This window comes from Taudactylus pleione, unplaced genomic scaffold (genome assembly GCF_031769625.1).
Source record: "Taudactylus pleione unplaced genomic scaffold, aTauple2 ptg000139l, whole genome shotgun sequence".
NCBI classification, from domain to species: Eukaryota; Metazoa; Chordata; class Amphibia; order Anura; family Myobatrachidae; genus Taudactylus; species Taudactylus pleione.
This window is the reverse complement of record NW_028284541.1, coordinates 8,625,715-8,651,322: the sequence shown is the minus strand read 5'-3', so window position 1 is coordinate 8,651,322 and position 25,608 is coordinate 8,625,715. Positions and strand designations below refer to the sequence as shown.

Here is a 25,608-nt window from a genome sequence, read left to right as displayed (position 1 = left end):
GATTAAGGGCCTGATTCAGACCCGCTCGCAAGCGGGTCGATGTTTGGTTCCTGCACATGCGCGAGCCCCAGTGAGCGACAGCAGCTCCGTCGCTCCGGGGCTCACTACAAGAAGGGGCGGCTGTTGATGTTGATCGACAGCTCGCCCCGTTTTGTAGGCGGGACGGCTGCACAAACGGAGGCGTCCCCGAAGGAACACCTGCCATTTGTGGGCGGCCCTACTGACATCACTTGTGATGTCAGTAGTGGACTTCCTGCTTTGTTAGAGCAGGAAGTCCACTCGGCATTGCGAGTGCTGAGACCTTACCACATGTTTCTCCTCCATGTTTCATAGTGTCAGATGGTGCAATCAGACACTGACATACCTTGACCTTGGAGTTCTGCTTGAATCTCTTTGAAAATGTATCTTGGCTCTTTTTCTACCATTCTCACCATCCTTCTCTGTAATCTAGGGTCAATCTTCCTCTTGCTGCTGCATCCAGGGAGGTTGGCTACAGTCCCATGGACTTTTAACTTCTTAATATTATTTGCAACTGAAGTCACAGTAAAATCAAGCTGCTTGGAGATGGCCTTATAGCCTTTACCTGTAGCAAAGTGACCATGGGCCTGATTCAGCATGGATGCTATTCTGCTTATACGCATGCAACTGCATTGCTATATCAGCAGTGATATTTAAATGTTTGCATTCGCATTGCGAACGCAGCCTGACATAAGAACGCCCACTTCCCCTTACATCCGATATAGCGACATATCCGACATAGGCCAACATGGTAAAACAATCGGTAACATCGAGTAACATCAAACCCAGACACTGTTAAGGAAGCCTAGACCTCACTCAGGAATTGCTAACTTCTGCACACGCTATGAGTACTCAGGAGGCATCTGGTGTCGCAGTGGATAATTTATGCACACCCATGCAACGGCGTTGAAATGCACTGGCACGCCTGCGTTCGCTCGGCCACCCCCCTGTCACCACCCACAAAGGGCACTTCCTGTCAATCACTCTGTTGTTCGTCTGCGTAGCCTCTGCGAACGCATTTCTGAACGCAGCATCTGGCTCGTGCATGCGCAGTGCGAATTAATTGACCCATTGCGTGCGTATATGTAACTGCGTTCCTTGCTGAATTAGGCTCTTAGGGCCTGATTCAGACCCACTCGCGAGCGGCTGTCCGCTCGCAAGTGGGTCGATGGTATGCACTGAGCATGCGCACGACGGAGGGAGCTCCGTCGTGCGCATGTGCCAGACGCGACGAGCGAAGGACTTTCCTTCGCTCGTTGTGTCTGATCAAAGGGGGCGTGCTGTCGATGTTGATTGACAGCACGCCCCCTTTGGTGGGCGTGCCTCCCAGACGGGGGCGTTCCCAAGGGAACGCCTACCGTCAGAAGCCGGCCCACTGACATCACTAGTGATGTCAGTGGGAGTGATTTTGGCTCTGATAGAGCCAAAATCACTCCGGGCCTTGCGGTTGAGAAACTCAACCGCAGGCTCCGGCTCGCAGTGGCGATGGTCGCGATGGTCAAGACCATCGCGGCCATCATCCTGCACGCTCGTATAGGCTGTGGGTGGTGACCCACAGCTATATGAGCGTCCAGGAGGACGCTCCATTTTTATGGAGGACGGCCCTCATTCAGAGCGTGCGCTCTGCTCACAGCGTCCGGCTCTGAATGAGGGCCTTAGTTTCTCCATTTAAATATAGTGAAAGACTGATTACAAGATTGAAGGTGCGTGATGCTAATTCAAGAAAACAATTAGTTTGAACTATAGTCCAATTATTTGTTATCTTTTCTGTCCAGGCCATTTTAGAATATCTTTGGAGAGTAAAGGGGGTATCCACTTAGCGATTTAACCAAGTGATTGCACGATAACGACGTCGTTATCGTGCAAACGCTTGCAAATCGCGCATGCATCGAGCATGTTTTGGTGGGAAGCGACCAGTGATGCGCGTGCCCACTGGTCGCTTCCGACATCGCCCCTACATGCTGGTCAGCCTGATGATCTCGTCAGGTTCAGCATGTGCGGGGATGAGGGATGTGCCGGGACTGAACGAGTGAACGTTCAGTCTAGGCATATCACTAGATATACAAACGAGAGCACGATTGCAATGTCGTAATCGTGCTCTCGTTTGTATATCTATAAGTGGATACCCGCCTTTAGCAATAATTTATCTTTTTTTCACAGTTTATTTGCATTATTCTATGACATAGCAAAGGCGTGCAGGTATAGGCCTACTTGAGACAATAGCCTTTAATTTAATAATTTTTCAGGAGGATTGAAGCATTGTTTCAATGAGCCATAAGGGAACCAACAAATGTGTCCATGTCTGTAAATATAAGGGTATCCTAAATCTGTGTATAATGCAAGTGATTGGGGGCTACAGCTGCAGTCTTACTCACTGATTCTAAACCATGATACTTGATACAAGCAATGCCCCCTGGGAGGGATGCAATCAAAAGGTCGACAATAATAATGTAGACAGTTATGATGTTGATATTGTTAAAATGTCGACAGCCAAAATGTCGACATGGTCAGAATGTCAACATTAATGTTAGGCTGCAGTCAGGAGGGCTAGGGCTATGCACTAGCAGAGCCGTAACTAGACTTTTTGGTGCCCTGTGCCAGTTATAGCATTGGCACCCCCCCCCATTTTTTTAAATAGGGACATAAGACAGTGCACAGCCTCATGGGGAAGGGTCATCAGGGAAGAGACAGGGGAGACCAGGAGATGCTGGGGCTAAAAGACGAGGAAGCTACAAGTGAGAATGCTAATAAACAGGAAAATTGACAGGCCCAAACAGCGCCCCCTGCCCTGCAGTGCCCTGTGCCATGGCACTGGTCGCACCACCCTAGTTACGGCCCTGTGCACTAGGGAAAGGTCAGAGGTAGTGATTAGGGATAGGGGAGAAATACAGATGTGTCCTGCTGCAGTCACGCCAAACAGCCCCTCTCAGCGCGCCGGGTCCCGTAAGACGCTGCTTGTGCCGAGCGTCCTTTTCAACTGAATATGCATGTTATTCGCAATGCCATGTGACGAAGAAGCACAAGGACACTGCACTGATTCATTTGATATGCGACACTTGTATATCTGTATATGAAGTGCTACAATATAGCAGTCGCAGCTCTTTCCACCCCAAGTTACACTGTGCTTCATTTACAGACATAGTTGCACACAGAGAGAAAAATGCACGCGCTAGCAGAGACTCATGGGACCTGGTGGCTCACTTACGGCAGGCATCTCAAGCGGCATGGCGCATTGAGGCTAGGTGTATGAGGACATATCTGTACTCACACTCACCAGAACGCCGGAGGATCGGAGGTCTGACCCAGGTGTCAGAGTCACATGACCGCCGGGACCCAGAAACTCTGCTGGACTCGCTGCAGCTGTCTGGAGCAAGGTAAGTCACCGCTGGGCTACCTGGGTTGTGTTGACATTCTAACAGGTCAACATTTCATCACTGTCTACATGATAAATGACAATGTCAGCATATTGTATCATACCACACCTCCTCTATGAGATTCACGGCTGGAACAACCCAGAGTTTATTAAAAAAAAAAAAAAAAATGGTGGAAAAAGGGAGAAAAGGTGATTGTGTGAGATCATATTATATTCTATCATACTCTTGTGTGCATCTGAAACGTTTTACTGTTAATTCTGTGTACCCAATTGTCCTAATTTACAACTCAACAAGAATACAATTTTCAATTAAGTAATACTAGTAATATGGACCCGATATATGTCGGGTCAGCTTAGCCCGCTATAACCCACCCCCCTCCCCTATCGGCCCCTCCACACTATACTTACCCCCTTTGCCAGTGCTACGGTCCCCCTCTACTCTCCTGGAGCATGAATATTATATTGATAGCATGTTCTGGTCAGGAAACATATCTTTAATGTTGTTGTTGTGTTTCTAGATAAAGTATTGTACAACATAACAAACAAAATAATGATAATAAAGATATAATGTAATGCAAGCGTATTTACCATTTAGGCTACATTAAAAGCAGCACATCATGTAGCAAACTAGTAGGAAATAGTAGTTAAATCTACAATTGATGTTTACTTTAAACCACAAATAAACTAAATAAACCTATCTAGCTTCAAGTCATACCCCTTTTCCACTGATCTCAAAATCCCAGGTTATTGTTCGTGAGCGCGCATCAACACAGGATTTTCTGTCAATGGAAATTGGTCAACCCACTTCAAGTGTCCCAAGTATCCAACCCTTGTAGTTAGCAAGGTTTTATGTGGAAAGAACCCGGGTTCAGTGGAAATGGTTAACCCGGGTCATCCGACCATGGCTTAAGAGTTCCACTGCTGTGTGAACGGCGCAGACCCAGGAATAACCTGGGTCGGTGCCACAGTGTGAAGGAGCTGTTCCAGGTCTGACCCAGTTTGGAACCATGTTCCAAATCCTGGATTAGACCCGGGACTTTAACGTAAAAGGGGTATAAGACAGTGCTTTAGAATTTCATGTGTAATGAGTAAGTGGGACTAGTTTGATTAAAGGTGTTTTCATGGTACCTAAGTAGAATATCAATTCCCTTCCTAATAGGATAACTGGGTTTTATCCCCTGAGTTTCAGATGGCCTCCTTGTAAAATCGGAAATATCTGCACATTTGCATAATAAAAAGGTTTTTTTTGTAAAGAATATGCAAAATGTACAAGTGTTTGAAGTGTTGGATCTTCTGTGTCATTACTTTTTAACATAATTTCTTAATTTACTTTTAGAACAAATGAACAGAGACACTTTGGTGACCTTGAATTAGATATCTTATGCATCTTGACATATTTTCTCTCATTTGTTTCATTTATACAAAGCTAAATTGAATGCTTAGCTTCAGAGTCATTTTTATGTCACAATTTCTATATCGGCTGTCATTAGACGTCAGACATTGTAAAATATGTAATGTTTCTCCAGCTTCTACAATACCCCAAATACCTCAATTATTTAAAGTAGAATGTACAGCATTATAACTTATTTCAGAGAGACAATGGGAAATTAACATCCAGATTATAATAGAGTTAAAATAAATGTTATTAAACAAGAACAATGTGTAAAATATTTGTTTGGTTTAATTGTAGTACCATACAAGGGGGGAGATGTATGAAGCCCAGAAGCTGTATAAACGCATGTTAGGTGCGCTGATACCGCTTCTCCCCGATGTATGTTCGGGGGTCTGGGCGTTAAATGACAGGGGCGCTATGCGCGCCTGTCATTATCGGTGCTGCTAACTTGTAGATAGCAGTGCCGATAATGACAGACGTGCATAGCCTGGGCCATGTACGAATGGTCAGATCGTCTGACCGTTTGGCCCACTGTAGCTGTCGTTATTGACAGCTACAGCCTGGTGCTGTCCTATCTCCACAGCAGAGACAGCACTGTCCCTACTGGGGCTGCTGCCGGCTCCAGGCTGCAGCGGGGATCTCCCGATACTTGCGAGATCCTGAGCATGCTCAGTGGAGCCGGCCGGGACAGAGACACAGTGCATCAGCACTAGGCTGATGCGATGTGGTCTCTAGCGGGTAGCGCCGGAGGGGGAGTTAACGCTCCCCCTCTCTGGCTGATGAGATGTTCTTACATCTCATCGGTAGTGCTTCCTGCTTCACCTCGGTAAAGAGGCAAAGCAGGAAGTGTTATAGCAGCACGTTAAGTGCCTCTATCATACATCTACCCCATGGAGAGGTATCTGTTTTTGCACAAATACAGTGTACTGGACAGCATAGCCACCATGCTTGCTAAACTACTGTAGCTCTGATATTCCAAGGGAATCGGTATTTAATGCCGGCGGCTGCAATACCGACAGCAGAACCCCGACGGACCTAATTCCCGACTGGGGCTGGTAAATAACCGAACCCTCCTCCCCCCCCCCTCTAACCCTAACCCTCCCTTAGTGGTGCCTAACCCTAACCTAACCCCCTAGTGCCTGTCCCTAGCCTCCCCCCCATTAGTGCCTAAACATAACCCCCCCTCCCCGTACAATAAACCTAACCCTCTCAGGGGGGGGTGCCTAACCCTAACCCCCCCTAGTGGTGTCTAACCCTAACCCCCCCTTTTCCTATCCTAACCTTCCTACGGGATGCCTAACCCAGGGGTCCCTAAACATAACCCCCCCCCGTGGCTAGACGCTAAGACACCCAGATTACCTTTGTTCAGTATACCGGGTGTCTGTATTTTGTAGTGTGGCTAATGATGGGCGTCGGGATTTCGACACCTATCTTTAGTCCCCTGTTGGGCAGTCAGTGTTGTGATATATTGGCGGGCGGGATAGCGCCCGCCGGTATCCTGACTGCATCCCATTCCAAGCTCTATAATTACTAACAAAGGAAATTTGTCTTTAAATCCAGTCAAGATTCCCAGTCACTGACGCTGGATGCATTTGTGAGATCTCACCAAACTTTGTCTAAAGAGCAGAAAAGACATACAATATTCACGTACATTTCAGTGTTTTAATTAAGTCATGCCACCAGCAGTCTCTTTCCAGTTTTTTTATTTTTTTTAAATCTGAATGCATAGATTTCCTTTTAACGTAGATTAAATTATCTCAACACAGATGGACATTAATTAGGATACTCTGTATATAGGGCCTGATTCATTAAGGACCACTATTGCGATCGCAGCTGCGATTATGCACGCAGACCCACTGCAAAAATATGCTGTTTGCAATTGCAATGCCGTCCCAGCCCAACATAAATACGCCCACTTCCCCTTACTAATACGTACTTTGCAAGTCTGTGAAACCATCGGTAACATCGAGTACCATCGGAGTCTCATGACCTTACTCAGAGTTTGCTAACCTTATCGCATACAGTGAGAGCTCAAGCTGCGTATGCCATCGCAGTGGCTAACATATGCACGCCCCTGTAACGGCGTTCAAACGGTCAGGCACGCCTGCGTTCCTCCGTCACCACCCCTAAACTCTCACTTCCTGTCAATTACTCTGCGATGGGTCTGCTTGGTCTCTGTGATCGCAGTGGAGCCTTAGCGCACGCGCACTGCGATGCCTACATATGCAATTGCGACCCTTGCTGAATCAGGCCCATAGTATATATTTTTAATGATGGATTTTCATGAGGACAGTTTGTTTTAGCAATTTTAGCAATTGTTTCATTACAATGAATTACAAGTGCTAATTACAAGTGATTTATATGCAGAGTACAGATTAGTGTTATTGGCTTTAATGGAAAAAGTAGAGTAATGCTGGGTACACACTGGCACCCATGAGGGGGGGAGTGGGAGCTCGGCCCGGACACTGGAGGATGGGGGGGGGGATGAAAGACAGCGGGTTATAGAGAGGGGAGAGACATGCAGCAGTGAGGAAATCCTTGTGGATACCTGCAGGGGAAATGTATCACTTTTCCGAATAGCTGAGTCTGCAAAAAGATGATGAATGCCTCCAAAACATTTTTTAAACCAGCAGCGAGTTTAAAACATAATTATCACTAGTGATAATGTCATAATGAATAGGCCCATAATATGCTATATTAGATGAGGGATGCAATTTATCTGCAAACTGACAGAGGGCTCATGGGTTATTCTAATTTAAAATTGTAATATTTATAAAGCGCTTTACTCCAAAAGGATTCAAGGCATTTTACATGTGCAGGAAAGAAAATGTATTACAAAGGGGGCAGCCATCTTGGGCGCCAATTGTGCATGTGTACACTGGTTCAAGCATGTGCATAGGGATCCATACTGGTCAGCATAGCGGTAAGTCAGTCTTACCGCTGCCAGCCAGTATTGCAGGGGAGGTTACTATTGCTAGTAAACAAAGCAATAGGCAGGGCCGCTGCTACCATTACGCAGAGTACACAGGTGAGGAGGGCACCATTCTCCCTGCACAGAGCCGACTGGCCAGCAACACACGCCATGCACTGTGCACGGAGCAGCACAGAATGCACCACCCACCCTGCCTCTGGGCCACCCTGGAGTGAGAGGGAGGGGGGAGGAAAGGGGGACTCGAGAGATGTAATCAGGTCGGTAAGCCCCTGGCCCTGGTTAAGCTAGGAGCGCTGCTGTTTCTCAGTGATCTACATGGGGATGGACGGGATGGAACATGCAGCAATCATACAGTTATATATGTATGTGGGAATTACGTCCCGAACTCAGCTTACAGCCGCCTGCATTACATACCGCCTCCATTTGAGCGGATGTAGTTAGGATACCGGCGGGCGCGATCCCGCCCGCCGATATCCCGGCAGCCACATCCCGACATGGGACTAAAGATAGGTGTTGAAATCCCGACGCCTATCATTAGCCCCACTACTACCACTACTACTCCCAACACCCAGCATACCGAATGAAGGAAAGCCGGGTGTCTTAGCATGTAGCCGCGCGGGGGGGGGGGTCAGCGTTAGGGACCCTCGGGGGGACTTAGGGTTAGGCACCCGCCCGGGAGATCTGGGGTAGGGAAAGGGGGGGTTATGGTTAGACACCACTAGGAGGGTTAGGGTTAGGCACTAAGGAGGGAGGTTAGGCACCCCTAAGGGAGGGTCAGGGTTAGGGGGGGAGAGGGGAGGGTTAGACTACTTACCTGATGCTGTTGGGATCGACCCGTTGACCTTCCGCTGTCGGAATTTAATCCAGCGGCATTACATACCAGTTCCAGATTTGAGGATGGCAGGAGTGCAATGGAGGAAACAAATATTTATGTACATAATAAAGTATAAATATGAGCATAGCAGCTTGTGTTTAACACCGCAAAGGGACTCCCTCTCTGGAATCTCATGTGTTCTCAGATGGAGATGACACCTAAAGTGATATTATTTACACTTTAGATTATGTGATAATTGCATGTGTTAGCTGGCTGTACTTGAACATTCAGATCAGTGTTTCTCAAATCCAGTCTTCAGGAAACCGTAACAGTGCATGTTTTCCCATACTTGCCTATTCACCTAGAACGGCCAGGAGGCTCCAGAAAATTGGGTAGTTCTCACGGCAGCCTGGAAGTGAGGGCAAGTCTGCCGGAGCTGACCGCCAGCCCCCCACTCACCCGTAGCCATGGAAGTGGGGGGAGGATTTGGATTGATTCGTGCTGAATCGCGTCATCATAGCACCATCCCCATCTGACAATGCCTTTAGTCTCCACACTGTATAGCAGGAGGTGGGGCCATGATGATGCGATCGCACCACCACTCCCCACCGCACTGCCCACCTATGCCACTGCCACGTCTCCTACTGTGCTGACCTGGCTGCCCTCTCTAAATTGGCAAGAATGTGTTTTCCGTATCTGCTAGTATTCATTACTGACTGATACATTTTAAAGACTGGATTTGAGAAGCATTGGTTTATATGCAACAGGAAAAGCTATACATATGATCCCTTTGGACCCTATTCATAAAGTAATCATTAAACAGCAATGTGCATGCTCTGTCTTGTAGCCACACATGTGCAGCATAGATGTAGGAGGAAACAAAAACTTGTGCATTCCTCTTGTGGGCTGTCTGGTGTTTTTGGGAGCCGCAGACGGTGGGGCATATCAGCTCCACTACTGTGGACACATCATCAACTATAACAGTACACTATTGTGTCTTCCAATATGATAACTACAGAATGGCAGGTTTGGCTTTCTCTCCAGCTGAGCCTTTTCCCACTCACACCTATTGCAGCAGTTGTCTGGGGCTACAAGACATTGGTGCAGCCCACTGTTACATTCAGTAGGGCTATTTGCATTTTCAAGCGGGACACTGTTTGCTCTTCTGACTGCCTACTGTACACTGAAGGGGGTGAAGTTATGGGGAGTAAGGCAGGAAAAGTTTAGTCATCTTCCCAATAATAGAGACCCATTATGCCATCCTTAACCAGATGAGTTTTCTGTTGTTCCCTGTATAGCTTTCCCCATACTAGTGTATGGGGAGGCAAAGTGTGCACTTATGAGGGGCTCCATTGGAGAAATATGAGATTTCTCTATGGCAGCTCCTTAATTAAATGAAGCTGTGAAAACCCCAGTTATCACAGTGGGTGAGTGATAAAGGACTTTTCAGTGCTGTATGAATAGACCCCTAAAACTAAAGCTCAAACTGCCACACTTTAAAAGGGCCAAAACGAGACATTTTAATGCCATGGGTGACCGTGGCAACCCCCCCTCCCTGCATCTTGGTGGGAGTAGTTGCGCATTCCAGGAGGCGGCATGGCCCACCTACTGTGTGTGTGTGTGGGGGGTGCTCTGCCCTTTACAAGCACTACACGCCCTCCAACACAGTGCTGCTCTCTCCTACCTGTTTTAGCAGCTGTGACAAGATGGTGTTGTAGCCTCTTTACACACAACCCACGTCAAAATTAAATGAATGGTTTTCTCGTTTAATAATTAGGCCTCCATCCCCCCAACCAGCCTGACATTAAATTAACAGCATTCCCTTTAAAAAGCAATATTATTATCTCTGCTTAGGACAGTTGTTACTGATTAATTGTATACTACCACCGCTGGATAATTGTTTCAGGTACCAGTATCAGACACAGTATATAGTATATTACAATAATAATATTTATGTGTTCCATGTGATTTTATTTGTGTTTACAATTTGTTCTTTTTAAAAGAAACTATTAAAATGCTGCTATTTATCTGCAAATTTTGCAGCCGCCAGCGTACACAGATGCGCCATCTGCAGCAGCAATGATGTTTTCAGCAAACCTATGGTCGCTCAGAATGTCTGTCAGACATAAGCCGCCAGCGCCTTAACCACTGTGTAGGAATTTGCAGCAGCAGGCACAGACACGCCCCTGAAATGATCGCGCTGCGCCTCTGTTTGAATTGCCACCCTCCGGTACCTCCCACAAACGCTCCCTGACCGTCAATTATGCTGCAAGTCCTCACTGCGACCACCGTCAGTAGTGTAACTTAGCGGATGCACAGTGCGACTCCATATTCCAAAATACAGTACTACACAAACATCAGCATTCAGCATTGCATCCACCTCTGAATCAGGCCATAAGTGTGGGTATATTCTGTTTATCATGTGTGTGTGTATATTTGCCATGCTATTATAGCACAAATCTAATACTGTTTTCTTATTTTAAATTTGTCAGGCCAGAAAACTACACCAGCCTGTGCCCTATTACACACCACTATCTGGGTGGTAGCCAATTAGCCCCGAACATTGTACGGGCACTAGTGGATCCCCCTAGGGCAGAGGCGCTTTAAGCGAGGAGGGTGCCCGGTTGCAGGCTCCGATCGGGCCGCAGTAGACTCCAGGAACATGGCATCTGCACCGTGTTCCTGGGACATCTCTACCGCGCAGGTGCAAATCATTGTGGCAATTTTCACGGTAATTTCTGCAGCGCTGCAGCCAGCGCCGGGCCGATGGAGAGGTAAGTATATGATATTGGGTGCAGGGTGTGCGGTGTGTGAGCCCCCCTGGACCCAGGCACCCATTATAAATACGCCCCTGCCCTAGGGACTATGCAATTAGCCCCGAAGTGCCGCCTCTGGCACTTATCGTGTTCTTTTTATCAAGATCTGATGCGTACAGAGAAAAAAGTCCACGAAAAGTGCTGTTTTTTTTGCCGCTGCAAAGCCGAAAACACTAAATTCTGTGAACTTATCACGGATCCTATGTGTGTTTGCGGCTGAAATATCCTATTGTTTAACATGAAATAATAGGATAGGGAGAAAAAAAACATTGTCGAAAAACGGGGATAATCGTAGAAAAATCCCCATTTTTCACCTTTCACGGCTAATTGGATACCCCCCCGTGACTCCATTACACACCAACCTGTTTATTTACGTAAAAAAAAAAATAGTTACAATAAACTCACAAAATAAAAATTACAAATGTGATTTTATGAACTCCAATGGGAGGCAGATCTGGGCCCACCTCTGGCGGAGAACTGATGTTCCACCATCACAGAAAGGGTGTCCAAGCTGTCCTTCTCTCCACAGATAAAAGAAAATGCATACAACGTGTACTACAGGTGGTGCCTAGTCCCCACGAGAGTACACAAAATATGTGGCTCTGCATTATCTTAGCATGCCTGAATGTTACAATAATTGCTGCTGGGATCTGACAGCAAATATACTCACTATCGGACACATAGACCAATTATCTCACAGTGTACGGCAACTCCAGATAATTGGTCTGTCTGATGGTGAGCTGTAAGGTGTACGGCCAGCTTTAGAGACACTGACACCAATACTGCTTAGCCAAATTAATACCACTTTTTAAATTATGCTTAAATATATAAATAGTAACAAAATGTAATGATTATGTCACTTTTTAATCTCTAAAACCACTGTAGTGCCACTGGCATTTAATTAATCAGTGATACTTCACTGAAGCTTATTAATTTATTCAGCCTTATATTACACAGTGGACAACCAGAAATGGTGCTTATGAAGGATATCTATGCAATCTGTCATTTGTTTAGTCCATAAACTCCACCATACTGCTACATGTGCCTGCCATGTTCTATAAAACAATAGTACAAAACTTGTCCCACTCATTCTAATAAACTGGGTACAGAAAATGGAATTCTATGAACATAAAATAAACGTTCAGTTACAGATTTGCAATAGGATAAAACATAACTGATCTGGGAAAGGCCAGATGCTTGCGGTTTTCTCCCTGTGGGCAAATCTGAATCTGGAACATCCATTCAGAGGAGTAGCAGTTACTTTCATGAGAGATCAAAAATATAATAATGTTTTCATCTATTTGGTATACACAGTACTAAAGCACACAGGTATTTATGGGGTTCTCCACTGAAAAAGGAAAAAAGAAAACTATACAGATGTGCCCACAAACACTTATCTTTGGCGTGCAATGGAAAAAATGACTAACCCAGCGTGATATTAACAGGAACAAAGCCGACATTGTTGCATACCTCGAACATTTGGGAAGGAGAGACTGGGTTGCTTTGTGCATGCCCAGAAAAGGGGTTGCGACTTAGTGGCATGGCCTCATGGTAAATGCAGTGCCTGCAGGCCACACCCCAAGTTTTTGTCATGCTGGGGGCATGCCCAGTGCTAAAGGAGCTGCTGGCTGCCCCCAGTCCCTTACTGAACTGCATAGATGCCGCACATCATGTTTAAAAGTTATAATGTCAATGTTACAATGCTTTAAATAACATTACAACAGTGTCAGTTTGTCCTGTCGATATCATGCTGTCAACATAATTGACTATTAACAGCATAAAGATCAACAAAGTAACTACTTTATTGCCCAAAGAACAAGCAATGCCACTGCGCACAAATCATGCAGCTTTCTAATCATATTAATGTAGCAATGAATGTTGTTTATCCCACTGTTCCATCTCTTTTCTCTAAGAGATTTACACAGTACGCAAAAGCACCTATGTGATTGAGCGCGTTAGAATATGGTTGTTGCACCAGCCAGCCGTCGGCTGTACTTATTCACCATTACTTCATGGAGATCCTAACGTGGACCTTAATGCATCATTGAGTATTATTCAGTTAACATATTTGTAGAAAACACATTTAAGGAAGGAGAGGCTAAAAGGCCTGTATGACTCTGAAAATAGCCACTTCCATATACAGTGATTTATCCTTTTACTTATATTTTTTCTATATAAGAAATACAATTATCAAGCAACAGTGTACAAAGAATTGTTATATCGAATAGTGCTTACAATCTAGTTTTCTTGGGTCAGAGACGCAAGGAGACAAATGATTTTCTTATATGTGCTGTTGGGAAGTGAACTCCAACATGAGCAGGGAAGTATAAAATAAAAGATGGCTGAAATTAAATGTAGCGCTCTGTGTTTATGTATTCTTTTTTATTTTTATATAAAGTGTCTGTGTCTTTTTTGCATTTTCCTTTTGGCAGACAAGGGTTAAATGTAAAAAAAAAAAAATTATGTAGCCCCCCCCCCAAAAGACATAACTAGCCCCAGACTGCTCAGCCAGCCCTGGTTTTCCATGTAGAATCCAATGGGAGTACCTGGAATAAAGATCGGTTTGTTTTTTTGCCAAGACCTGGGGATGCTACGGAGACTGGCGCCAGGATGTAGGTGAGTATTGTTTTTTTTTTTCAGTTACTCCCAGTGGATTCTACGGGACAAGGGGACAGACCAGCTGGCAGCAGGTATGTGTGAGTGGGATAGGTGTATGTATTAAAGTTATACTGTATATGGTGTGTGTGTACTGTGGTTATTTAAATATTTATTTTACTGTGGGGGAACAAAAGCTGGCCGCTTGTTGGCACTTGTAGTTCCACAAGTGCAAAAGGGCAGGCATGATGGCACCTGTAGTTCCACTGTAAAATACAATAGTTTAGAACTATTTCCTACATTATTACCCCTGTACCCACAGCCCAGGGGTGCGGGGAAGAGCCCCGGGCTTCTACCTAAGCCTGGGGTTTTGGGAGAGGGGGGACCCTTTCTTGGGGGGTCCCTACATCCCCTTTGATCCCCGGCTTGGGCTGACTGGCTTGGGGTGTTAATGCTTTGGCCGTGGAGACCTGGTGATAGGGTCTCCTGGCTGTGGCATTACACCCAGGTCGGTTTGGGTAGGGTGCTGGTTATAAATATAGGGGGACCCCTATGCATTTTTTCCCCTATATTGAAACTAGGACTGGACCTGCAGCCAGGTGCTGTCTCCTAAATTACGGGGGAACCCTTCATGTTTTTTCCCCCCTTCATTTTAAGAACCAGGACTGGCTGAGCAGTCCGGGGCTGGTTGTGCTTTTGGGGGGTGGGGGCCTACGTCATTTTTTTTTTTTTTTACAAATAAATACTTTAGGTTAGGTATACAGGCAGAAATATACACAAATCACACTGATCTGTTCATGTTTCTGCCATCTCAGGAGGTGGAGTGTTTGAAACTTCAATTTATCAGCGAGTTTGCTACAATCTCACCCGAGATTGTAATCTTGATTCTTGGTAAATTCCCGAGTTGTATCTTTTTCAGAGTTTGGCTGATGGTGAGTTGATTCGAGTTTGCGATGTCACCTGAGTTTTACCAGTGAAAAGAGAGAAATCTTTCCCAAGCTCACCTGAGTTCATCTTTATTAAATTTGAAAGTTGAAAAAAATGGCTAAACTCACCCGAGATTGCCATCTCGACCAAACTCGAAACTTAGTAAATTTACCCCTTAGAACCAGGAAGGACACCACACCAATAGCCAGACAATTTGGAACAGTGCCACCAGATGCAAAGTACTTTACTGGTGGGCCCAATTACACTGCCAGCAGATAATTGAGAGGCCAGGTATCATGTGATTGAGAAGAGATAACAGCCTCATTACATTTGGTAAGTATTTTATTTTTAGGTCTCTAGGACCATCATAGAGCTAGACCTGTCATGGACAAAAATTTAAATATTTGGCTTCACTTCTCTGAGACATAAACCCAAGTTACTGTACCATGCTATAGCGCAACTCTATGCACAATTTCTAGGCAGTACAGGGATTTACACAAAATAATTAAATGCAGCACTGAAACACTTCTCCAGATATCAATATTCTCAGACTTTGTACTGTTTACTGAAAGATACACTTAAATAAATCAATAAGCAGTTTAAGGAGTGATATATTAATTCATACATTGGCAAGAACAATTTTATATATGTACAAAACAATAGAAGACAAGAATAATAAGGTAAATAATCTGAAAAGTCTTTAGGGGAAGGAAGAAAAGGGAATTGAGGATCTTCGTCAATTAAGTCCAGCAGTGAAAACTTTATATTGTCTATCTATCTATCTATCTATCTATCTATCTATCTATCTATCTATCTATCTAATCCTAAAGTCTTGCACTCACACCCTTGAAAATGTCTTCGGGGGGGGTGCCTCTAAGACCAAAAAGACCCTAAATGTTAATGTACAGTTCAGATAAATAGGACGAGGGCACTCTCCAGAGTTTTATCAAGCAAAAATCTTTTTATTACGGCTTCAATGAACCATTGATCGTTTTTTGAGTGTATATGGCACACACGCTTCACAGATGCTGGCGTTCTGGTAATTCTCCGGTGGCCACGCTTGCGTTGCCATATCAACGGATTGAATAGTCCTGTTATCCATCAGATGGCATATATGGAAATAGCAACACTCTGCGGGTTTTGTGTCCGATATCTGACAGATCATGTTGCACATATTATTGGTACATCAATATTTTATGGTTGTTGATTAATGTCCTGAAGAAGGTCCTCTGTGGACCGAAACATCGACAAATCATTGGACGATACATTGTGAATTGAAGTTATAAAATATTATAGGGTATATGAGGCTATAATAAAAACATTTTGCTTGATAAAACTCTGGAGAGTGCCCTCGTTATGTTTAACTGGACCGTACATATATATAAATATATATATACATACACACAGTTCCTTGGATCAAGCACACTCCTTCCCAATACAAAAAAGCAGCGGAGCCCGCTGCAAGAAGATAACAGCAGTCAAAGTATGGCACTCAGCGGTCTAATAAAGACACTAAACGTAGATTCCTATTTCAGCAATGTTTCGGGCTTTAATCGCTGTGTCAGTGTGGGCAGGTCCCCCGGTGTCTTCCTCCGTCACTTTAGTCCATCCTCTGGCTCCGGTGGCTTTTTTTTTCTAAACTGTACAGTGTGCTGCTGGGAGACAACGTGTCAGCACAGCCACCGGAGCCAGAGGCGCTGCAGCGGGCAGGTAAGTGCGGGGATGGGAGGAGGTGAGCAGAGGGGGAAGGGGTGGTGAGAGGGACATAAAATTACAGCAGCTGTAGGTAGTGCTGTGCATGTGCTGGTTTTACAGATGTAACAGCGCATGCGCAGCACTGATTACAGCTGCGGTGAAGTTAAGGTGCGTATACACTGGGCGATTAAAGTAGACGACTGAACGATAACGATATTGTTATCGTTCAGTCGTCCACTTTATCGTCCATTTTTAACATCAAAACGATGAACGATAATGACGACGCGCGTTCCCGCGGGTCGTTCGGCATTATCGTTCATCGAGTAAACATGCAGGCCAACCTGCCGATGTCGTCAGGTTGCTGCATGTTGGGGAATGGGGGAGAAAGCCCGGCGCTGAACGATATTCTTAATGATATCGTTCAGCGGGTGTTCTCAATGTCTAGAACAACATTGAGCACACCCTGCCGGGATACACTAGACGATATCGCTCAGGGAGCATATCGTCTAGTGTGTACACTCCTTTAGTGTAGAGAGGGAAAACTATCTATTTACCGAAAAGCTGTCATTGCAAAAATGACAGCTTTTCAGAATAGATAGTTATGGAGAGGAGGAATGATGAATTCCTCCGTTAATTAGGTAGAACTCCATGTAAGTTCTAAACCTAATTACCTCCATTGTATTTTTAGGTATGATGAATAGGCCCCTGGGGCTGATAGTACACCACATGAAGTAAACCCCAGCATATGCATTGAAGGGTTACTACCAGGATAGACAAGGGGGAGCCCCAATTAGCAAGGCGATCCTTTGCATAGTTGTATAGGTCTCCTGGAATCCGTGTGAATTTCGGTGTTCCGTACTGAAGCTGGGGAGCGGTGGGAAGCATATTAAGCAGTTGATGAAACAATTAGGTGCAATCCTCATAGCATGCAGAAGGAAGTGAAGGCACCTAACATCAGAGACCTATACACATATTCAGTGTTTTTTTCCATCAAAATTGCATTTTCTATATTGTTGTGCATTTATGTCATAATTTCTTAACAAACTAAATTGCTTATATGCACATTTTATATACTAGCCCGCAAGTCCGTTATTAGCAATTCTTCATAATTTATTTATATGTAACAATTACACTTTAACCATTAGCGCTGTGTTCCCCTTATCTAGTCATAGTAGCTAAAAAATATCCCATGCATTAACAAGCAATAGATTTATAAGTGCTATACCTTAACTAGTTTCTGGTTATATCACTGGCCATGCTAGCAAATTGGGATGTGGACATTAAGTCGACTTTCATAGGGAGACTTGGCATTAGGGCTCTCTAGACCTGGCATCACGTGTCAGACAGAACAGGATAGTGGGGTCGGATCCATCTACTGCCATTGCACCTTTTTCCACAGCACCACACATACCAGAAGCCCATGTAGCTATAACATCACCGGCGTCCCTCTGCACGGCACCCCGTGGGATCGTGGAGGAACTACATCTAACGGCAGACATACGGGACAAGTTAGAGACCTGCTTCCCACCATGGACCACCTTAGACCTACCGGTAGGTAAGCATCACCAGTGCGGGACGCCACCAACTGGATGGACTCCTGACATTTAAACAATCCTGGTTCCTAAGCCTGTAGACCATAGGTCCAGTAGGGGAGCGCGCAGTTGTAAGGACCGCATGTTAAAGAGCCCCCTGAAAGGGTCTACCCACTTCCCAACCAAGGATTGTACTTATCCACTCTGTATAAGAGTACTGCAATATTATATGCATATCTAATCGGTATGCCGCCGGGAAGCCGGCGGACCTAATCCCAACAGTCGGCTTCCCGACTGCTTAATCCCGGTGAGGGTTAAATGACAGGCGTCTAAATGCAGACGCCTGTCATTTTACCGAGGCCGGGAGACCGGCGCTCGGCATCCCGATCGAAGGGATGCTGGGCGCGGACAGCCGCGGGGGGAGGGGGCTTAGGTTTTGGGCTCCCGGGAAGGACTTAGGGTTAGGCACCCCCTTGGGAGTTTAGGGTTAGGCTAGGGGGAGGGAAGGTTAGGGTTAGGCACCCCCGGGGGGGTACGTAGGGTTAGGCACCCCCCCGGGGGACTTAGGTTTGGGTGGCGGGAAGGGGGGGTTGGGTTTAGGCACTTGGAGGGGGATTAGGGTTAGGCACTGGGGGGAAGGTTAGGGTTAGGCACCCCTAAGGGAGGGTTAGGGGAAGAAATTAGGTTAGTCTATACTTACCTTAGGGACGATCTGGATTTTCATCCATGTCGGGCAGCCGCTGTTGGGATTCCAATGGCGGTAAATCATACCGATTCCATCTAGTCTACCCAGATTGACTTTTTCCACATCGCCACCATACTGAGAGGAGCATTGTGTCTCGCCCAATAAATAGGTTTGGTATATATAGTAATTCGTCAGCCTCTTCATTTGGTCACCCTGTCCCCGATCAGAAGTCATCCACCCAGCTCATAGATTCATATACATTCCACACTTACACCCACACTTGACATAACTTCATATGCATATAGTTAATCACGAACGGCGACACCACACCATAGACAACCTTACACCACCAAACTTACCACCATATAGAGACCTCCCATCCCCCCCTCCATCCCCTCCACCCTTCCCCCCTATCCATTCTACACACATGACCCAGGAGCGCACGTAACCTCTAATCTCTATACATTCATCTACTAGTAGGATCAGGTACCCCTACTATACGTTGCAGCACCTCCCGAGTCCCCATACCTATTCCCCTTCCCCCTTCGCCACTTATTTAAATCAACCCCAACAAATCTCACCACACCTTGACGCGCGGTCCACTCACCATTTAATCCTCATATCTCTATTATAAATGTCAGTCTGGTAAGCAGATAAAGATTAGTGAGCGATTAAAATACGTATGTTAATCTTAATTGTTGTTAATTTAAAATTCCTTTAAGTGGGTGGAAGGTGACCACCATCGGCTGTCCCTATCACGTATATTGCCTGTACCCGCACTTCTGCTGAAACATGCTGTAAAATAAGTGTGAATTACTGTATAATTTGAAATAAGAAAACAAATTCATGTGGCTTCTGCAAAACAATTTGACACTGTGATGATTACCATAAAATCTGTCACACTGGAGAATTTCTGTTGTGCACATTTAAGGATCTGATTTTAGCCATGTTCCATAGATAAATAGAAAAGCTTCCAGCTGCCAAATCGCATTTGGTTGATGGCCAGACCTTCCCAAAGCAAGTCATGCTTCTTCAAATGCACACATTCACCTCACATACAGTAGGTATCCAGGCAACAAAAACAGGGCGTTCAGAGGAATATGTTTACACACTGCTGCCAGCTAACCTTATCTATCTTCATTATGGACAATCACATCTTAGAGAGTTTGCAAAGATAATTTTGAACCTTGAAAAATGCTCATCAACAACAGGCAGAGAATTACAGCGTACCCACAAGAATAATTACTGCAAGCCTGAATAATATGTCATGACTAACAATAATCTATACATTTAAACACAATAATAAATCCTTAATTACTAAACTGCAGAATTTCCCATGTTAAAGTTTAAGACAGCAAGGAATGTAGTTTTTCCAAGTTAAATTACATGAATAGTATACATTTGTCATCATTGTGTCACCATTATGAAACGAGTGTAGTAGGTATTACCGCCGGCCGCATGGCCGGTGGTTCAAATCCCAACAGCGGCAGCCCGGTCAAGGGTGAAAAACCTGATCGTCAAAAGGTAAGTATCGCTAACCTAATTAGACCCCCTAACCCTCCCTTAGGGGTGCCTAACCCTAACCTCCTCCCAAGTGCCTAACCCCAACCCCCACCATAGTGCCTAAACCTAACCCCCCCTTCCCCGCAGCCTAAACCTAAGTCTCCCGGGGGGGGATGCCTAACCCTAACCTCCCCCCTGGGGGTGCTTAACCCTAACCCCCCCTTCCCCTAGCCTAAACCTAACCCTCCCGGGGGGGGTGCCTAACCCTAAGTCCCCCCCGGGAGCCCTAAAACCTATCCCTTCCCCCCGCAACTGTCCGCGCCCGGCGCCTGGCTTACCTTCGTTTGGTATGCTGGCCGTCGGTCTTCCTGCATATGAATAATAACTCGTCGCCTGTCATTAGTACCACACCGGGATTAGAGAGTCGGGAAGCCGGCGGTCGGCATTTAGACCGTCGGCTTCCTGCCTACATCACTTATGAAACAGATTACTAGCAAGGGTACTAGTAGCTGCGGTGGGGCTCACTTGCTTATAGTGACTGATAGAGAGATGGAGCAGTGAGTGGAGGAATAAACTTCCTCTTGGGAGATGAGACTGTTATCAGTCAATGTTATTATTGACTTACAGAGCTCAGGGGGATATTTATCAAACCTTCTAAAGAGGACAAGTGGAGGTGGTACCCATATCAACCAATCAGATCCTAGCTATCATTTATCTAGTACATTATACAAAATGATAGAAACATAGAATTTGACAGCAGATAAGAACCACTTGGTCCATCTAGTCTGCCCTTTTTTACCTTTTGGTAACCTTAACCCATGGTTGCCGATATTCTGGTTGCCCCAATCCAGGAGGGACCAGCCAGATCGACATGGCAGGGGGTCACAGGCGGACAGCTCACTGTCATTTGTAGTGGGGTCGGGGCCACTAGAGCGCATAATGTTGGCCCCGCCCCACTACACAATGCCGATATTACAGGCATTGTGAAGCAGGGGGCGGGGCCAAAATGACGTGATTAAGCATGAATCAGGTCACCTCCCCCCCGCTGTGGGGGATTCGGACCGGTCGGTGGCTGCCGGGAGGCTTGGCTGCCTTTCTGGGGGGATCGGGAGCGGCACTCGGGAGGCTCCCGGCCAAATCGGGAGGGTAGGCAAGTATGCTTCAACCCTATGTGATCCTCAGTTCTTTGTAAGGATATTATTATGCATATCCCAAGCATGTTTAAATTGTTATACTGTCTTAGCCTCTACCACCTCTGATGGGAGGCTATTCCACTTATCTACTACCCTTTCTGTGAAGTATTTTTTCCTCAAATTTCCTTTGAATCTACGTCCCTCCAGTTTCAGTGCATGTCCTCATGTTTTAGTACTTCTCTTCTTTTGAAGACTGTCTCACTCCTGCACCTTGTTAAAACCAATGATATATTTGAAAGTTTCTATCATGTCCCCACTTTCCCTTCTCTGCTCCAGACTATACATATTGAGATTGCTTAGTCTCTCCTGGTAAGTTTTGTAATGTAGGCCATGCACCATTTTAGTTGCCCTTCTTTGTACACTCTCTAATGTGTTTATATCCTTATGGAGATGTGGCCTCCAGAACTGAACACAGTATTCTACATGAGGCCTTACCAATGACCTATACAAGGGCATTATTAATTCTTTCTTCCTGCTACTGATTCCTCTCCCTATGCAACCAAGCACCTGACTTGCCTTTCTCATTGCTTTGTTAAAATGCTTACCTGGCTTTAAGTCACCTGAAATAGTGACTCCTAGATCCTTTCCTCCTCTGTAGTCTCCATTAGAGTATCCTCAATACTCCTCTATTCTACCTAGATCCTCCATCATTTGTCTTACCCCACCAGGTGTGTCTACCGTGTTGCATATTTTTGTGTCATCTGCAAAAAGGCATACTTTCCCTTTAATACCATTTGCAATGTCACCATCAAAGATATTAAAAATCACCGGTCCAAGTACAGAACCTTGGGGTACACCACTTGTCACAATTCCCTCCTGAGACTGTACTCCATTTACTACAGCTCTATGTTTCCTATTTTGCAACCAAGTTCTTATCCATTTAACCATCTTAAAATCCAGTCCCAAGTTTTCAAGTTTATTTATCAGTCTGCGATGTGGGTCTGTGTCAAAAGCCTTACTAAAGTCTAGATAAGCTATATCTACAGCCCCCCCTTGATCTATTACTTTAGTCACCCAGTCAAAAAAATCAATTAGATTGGTTTGGCATGATCTCCCCCTAGTAAACCCATGCTGTTTGGGATCTTGTAAATTGTTGGATTTGAGATGTTCCACAAGTCTTTCTTTTAATAGTGGTTCCATTACTTTCGATATTACTGATGTAAGGCTCACTGGTCGGTAGTTACTTGCCTTTTCCTTGATTCCACTTTTGTGCAGTGGGATTACATTTGCTCTTTTCCAGTCCTCTGGAATTACTCCTGTAGCTAGAGACTGGTTGAATAATTCTGTTAATGGTGTTACCAGCACCCCTTTAAGCTGTTTTAGTATCATTGGATGTATCCCATCTGGCCCCATTGATTTGTCCACTTTTAGTTTTCTCAGTTCTGTTAGGACCTTTCCTCTGTAAGTATACTTGTATCTACCTCACGTATATACTTGCAACTTAACTGTGGCTGCTTTACCTCTCATTCTGTAGAGAATACTGTGCAAAAATAACCATTTAGATGATCTGCTATGGCCTTGTCTCCCTCCACAAGACTCTCACTGTCTATCTTCATTCTTATTATTCCACCATTTGATTTTCTTCTTTCATTTATATACTTACTGACTGGGCCACTTTCTCTTCAGCCTGTGCCTTTGCACATCTGATCACCTTCTTGGCCTCCTTCCTTCTGACAAGATACACCTGTTTGACTTCATTATCCTGAGTCTGCTTATATTTCCTAAATGCCCTCTTTTTCCTTTCACACTAGTTGATACTACTTTTGTGAACCATACTGGCTTCCTTTTCCATCTGCCTTTCGTAAGCCTTTTTATACAAAGATCTGTTGCTTTCAGTATTGCACTTTTTAATTTTTCCCACCTCTGTTGCACTCCTTCCAAATTCCTCCATTTTGCCAAGGAATTGCTTACACATCTCCCCATCTCTGCAAAATCAGCCTTCCTAAAATCTAACACCTTTGTTTTTGTGTGGCATGAGTCGAACCCTGTCTTTATACTAAACCAGCTGTCTTCAACCTTGGCCCTCCAGCTGTTGTTGAACTACACATCCCAGCATGCACTGCCATAGTTTTAGCATGCTGTTTTATCAAAAAGGAGGCAGTGCATCCTGGGATGTGTAGTTCCACAGCAGTTGGAGGGCCAAAGTAGAACACCCCTGTACTAAACCATACTGCTTGATGGTCACTGGATCCTGGGTTCTCTCCAACACTTACATCTGATATCCTTTTATCATTTGTGAATATGATGTCTAGTATAGCATCTTTGCAAGTGGGCTCCCTCACCAGTTGCTCGAGGGATACTCCCGGCAAGGCAATTAGGAAGTCCCCACTTCTAGTGGAACTTACAAAAGAGCCCTCCCAATTTACATCTGGTAGATTAAAGTTTCCCATGATTATTACCTCTTCTTTTAAAGTCATTTTAGTGATGTCTTGCAAACGGTTCCTGTACAGTTCCTCATCCTGGCCTGGTGGTCTGTAAATCACCCCACTATGAATAATGTCCTTCTCTCCTGTTTCTATGGTCACCAAAAGGGCCTCAGTTTTTTCTGCAATATTTTGCATTGAAGTAGGTTTTATGTTGTTTTTCACATACATTGCTACCCCTTCTCCATTTTTTCCCATTCTGTCTTTTCTACATAAAGTATATCCCGGTATAGCTATGTCCCAGTCATGTTTTTCATTGTACCATGACTCCGTATTAGCTACAATATCCAGATCATCCCTAGTCATGATAGCTAGAATATCACTGGTTGCTAGTGGTAGCACCACCCCACACCTCAGTTTCTTATCCAACAGCCAAACGAAGTTCTGTGCAGAACAAAAACGCTGAGCTCTATTAGCCAATAATATAGTTGGTTGCTCAATTTCCCAAAAGGCAAGGCCCTTCCAGTCCTTACCACTCCATCTCTCCAATACAGTAAAATGTGTATTAGTGGAGGCCATCTCAAAATTTGCACTGAAGCCCCTAGGCCTTGGGCTCACCTGTATGTAGTAAACCAAATCATTTGTCCTTGCGGACTTGCTTATATAAGGAAAACTGAGACTGCATTTAAAACTCGCATGACAGCACATAGGTCGGTTATTAGAGCTGCCTTGGAATCTGGAAATAGTGAACAGCTGGTAGCAATACATTTCGCAATGATGGCGCATCCTTTAGCCATGCTTAAATACTGTATGATAGATCAAATACCTGAATCTCTAAGGTGGTATAAGTGATGGATACATCTAATGGGTACTATGTGGCCTTAATGAACAACTGAATAGTGTGTTTTAGATATGGCCTTGTTCTACATATACCGTATATACTCGAGTATAAGTCGACCCGAATATAAGCCGAGGTACCTAATTTTACCACAAAAAACTGGGAAAACTTACTGACTCGAGTATAAGCCTAGGGTGGGAAATGCAGTAGCTACTGGTAGTAATCCCCCCCCCCTGGTACTGCCCCCAGTAGTAATCCCCCCTGGTAGTGCCCCCAGTAGTGACATCCCCCCTGGTAGTGCCCCCAGTAGTAATCCCCCCTGGTAGTACCCCCAGTAGTAATCCCCCCCCTGGTACTGCCCCCAGTAGTAGCCCCCCCAGTAGAGAGAGACATAATTATAAAAAAAACACTTACCTGAAACCCCGCTCCTGGTCCCGACGCTGCTACCGGCTCCTCCGGCCGCTTTGCACTATGGGAGAGACATCATGACATCATTACGTCTCTCCCATTACCCACTGTGGGAGCCGGAAGATGGCTCCCACAGTGGGAGCAGCAGCAGCCGATGAGAGTCTGACAGACTCTCATCGGCTGCTAATTACAACAAACACACAGCAGCCGGCGCCGGCGGCTGTGTGTTTGGCACTGGTTAGTGCTGATCGAACTCCGTCCGGTCAGCGCTACACACGCGGTGCAGCTGTGTCACAGAGATACAGTCTGCACCGCGGGCCGCATGGTACGCAGCTGAGTGAGGCGCCCTCCAATATGTGGCGCCCTACTTAGCTGCGTAACGGGAGAACCGGCCCTGGTCCTGGAGCATCACTCGAGGGGTTTTTTTTTATCAGCACAAAAAATGTGCTGAAAAACTCGGCTTATACTCGAATATATACGGTACACACATATATATTTATATACAGTATGCGTTTTTTTTTAT

At 45.3% G+C, this 25,608-nt stretch overlaps 1 protein-coding gene and 1 pseudogene across 2 annotated transcripts in view; both read right to left on the bottom strand.

The window, feature by feature from the left end:
- LOC148522810 (uncharacterized) overlaps window positions 1-23,893 on the bottom strand; it is a 50,421-nt pseudogene extending 26,528 nt beyond the window's left edge.
- The window catches only part of LOC148522809 (regulator of G protein signaling 6), a 467,525-nt gene that overhangs the window by 241,028 nt on the left and 200,889 nt on the right, over window positions 1-25,608 (bottom strand). The gene's annotated exons all lie outside the window — the stretch shown is intronic.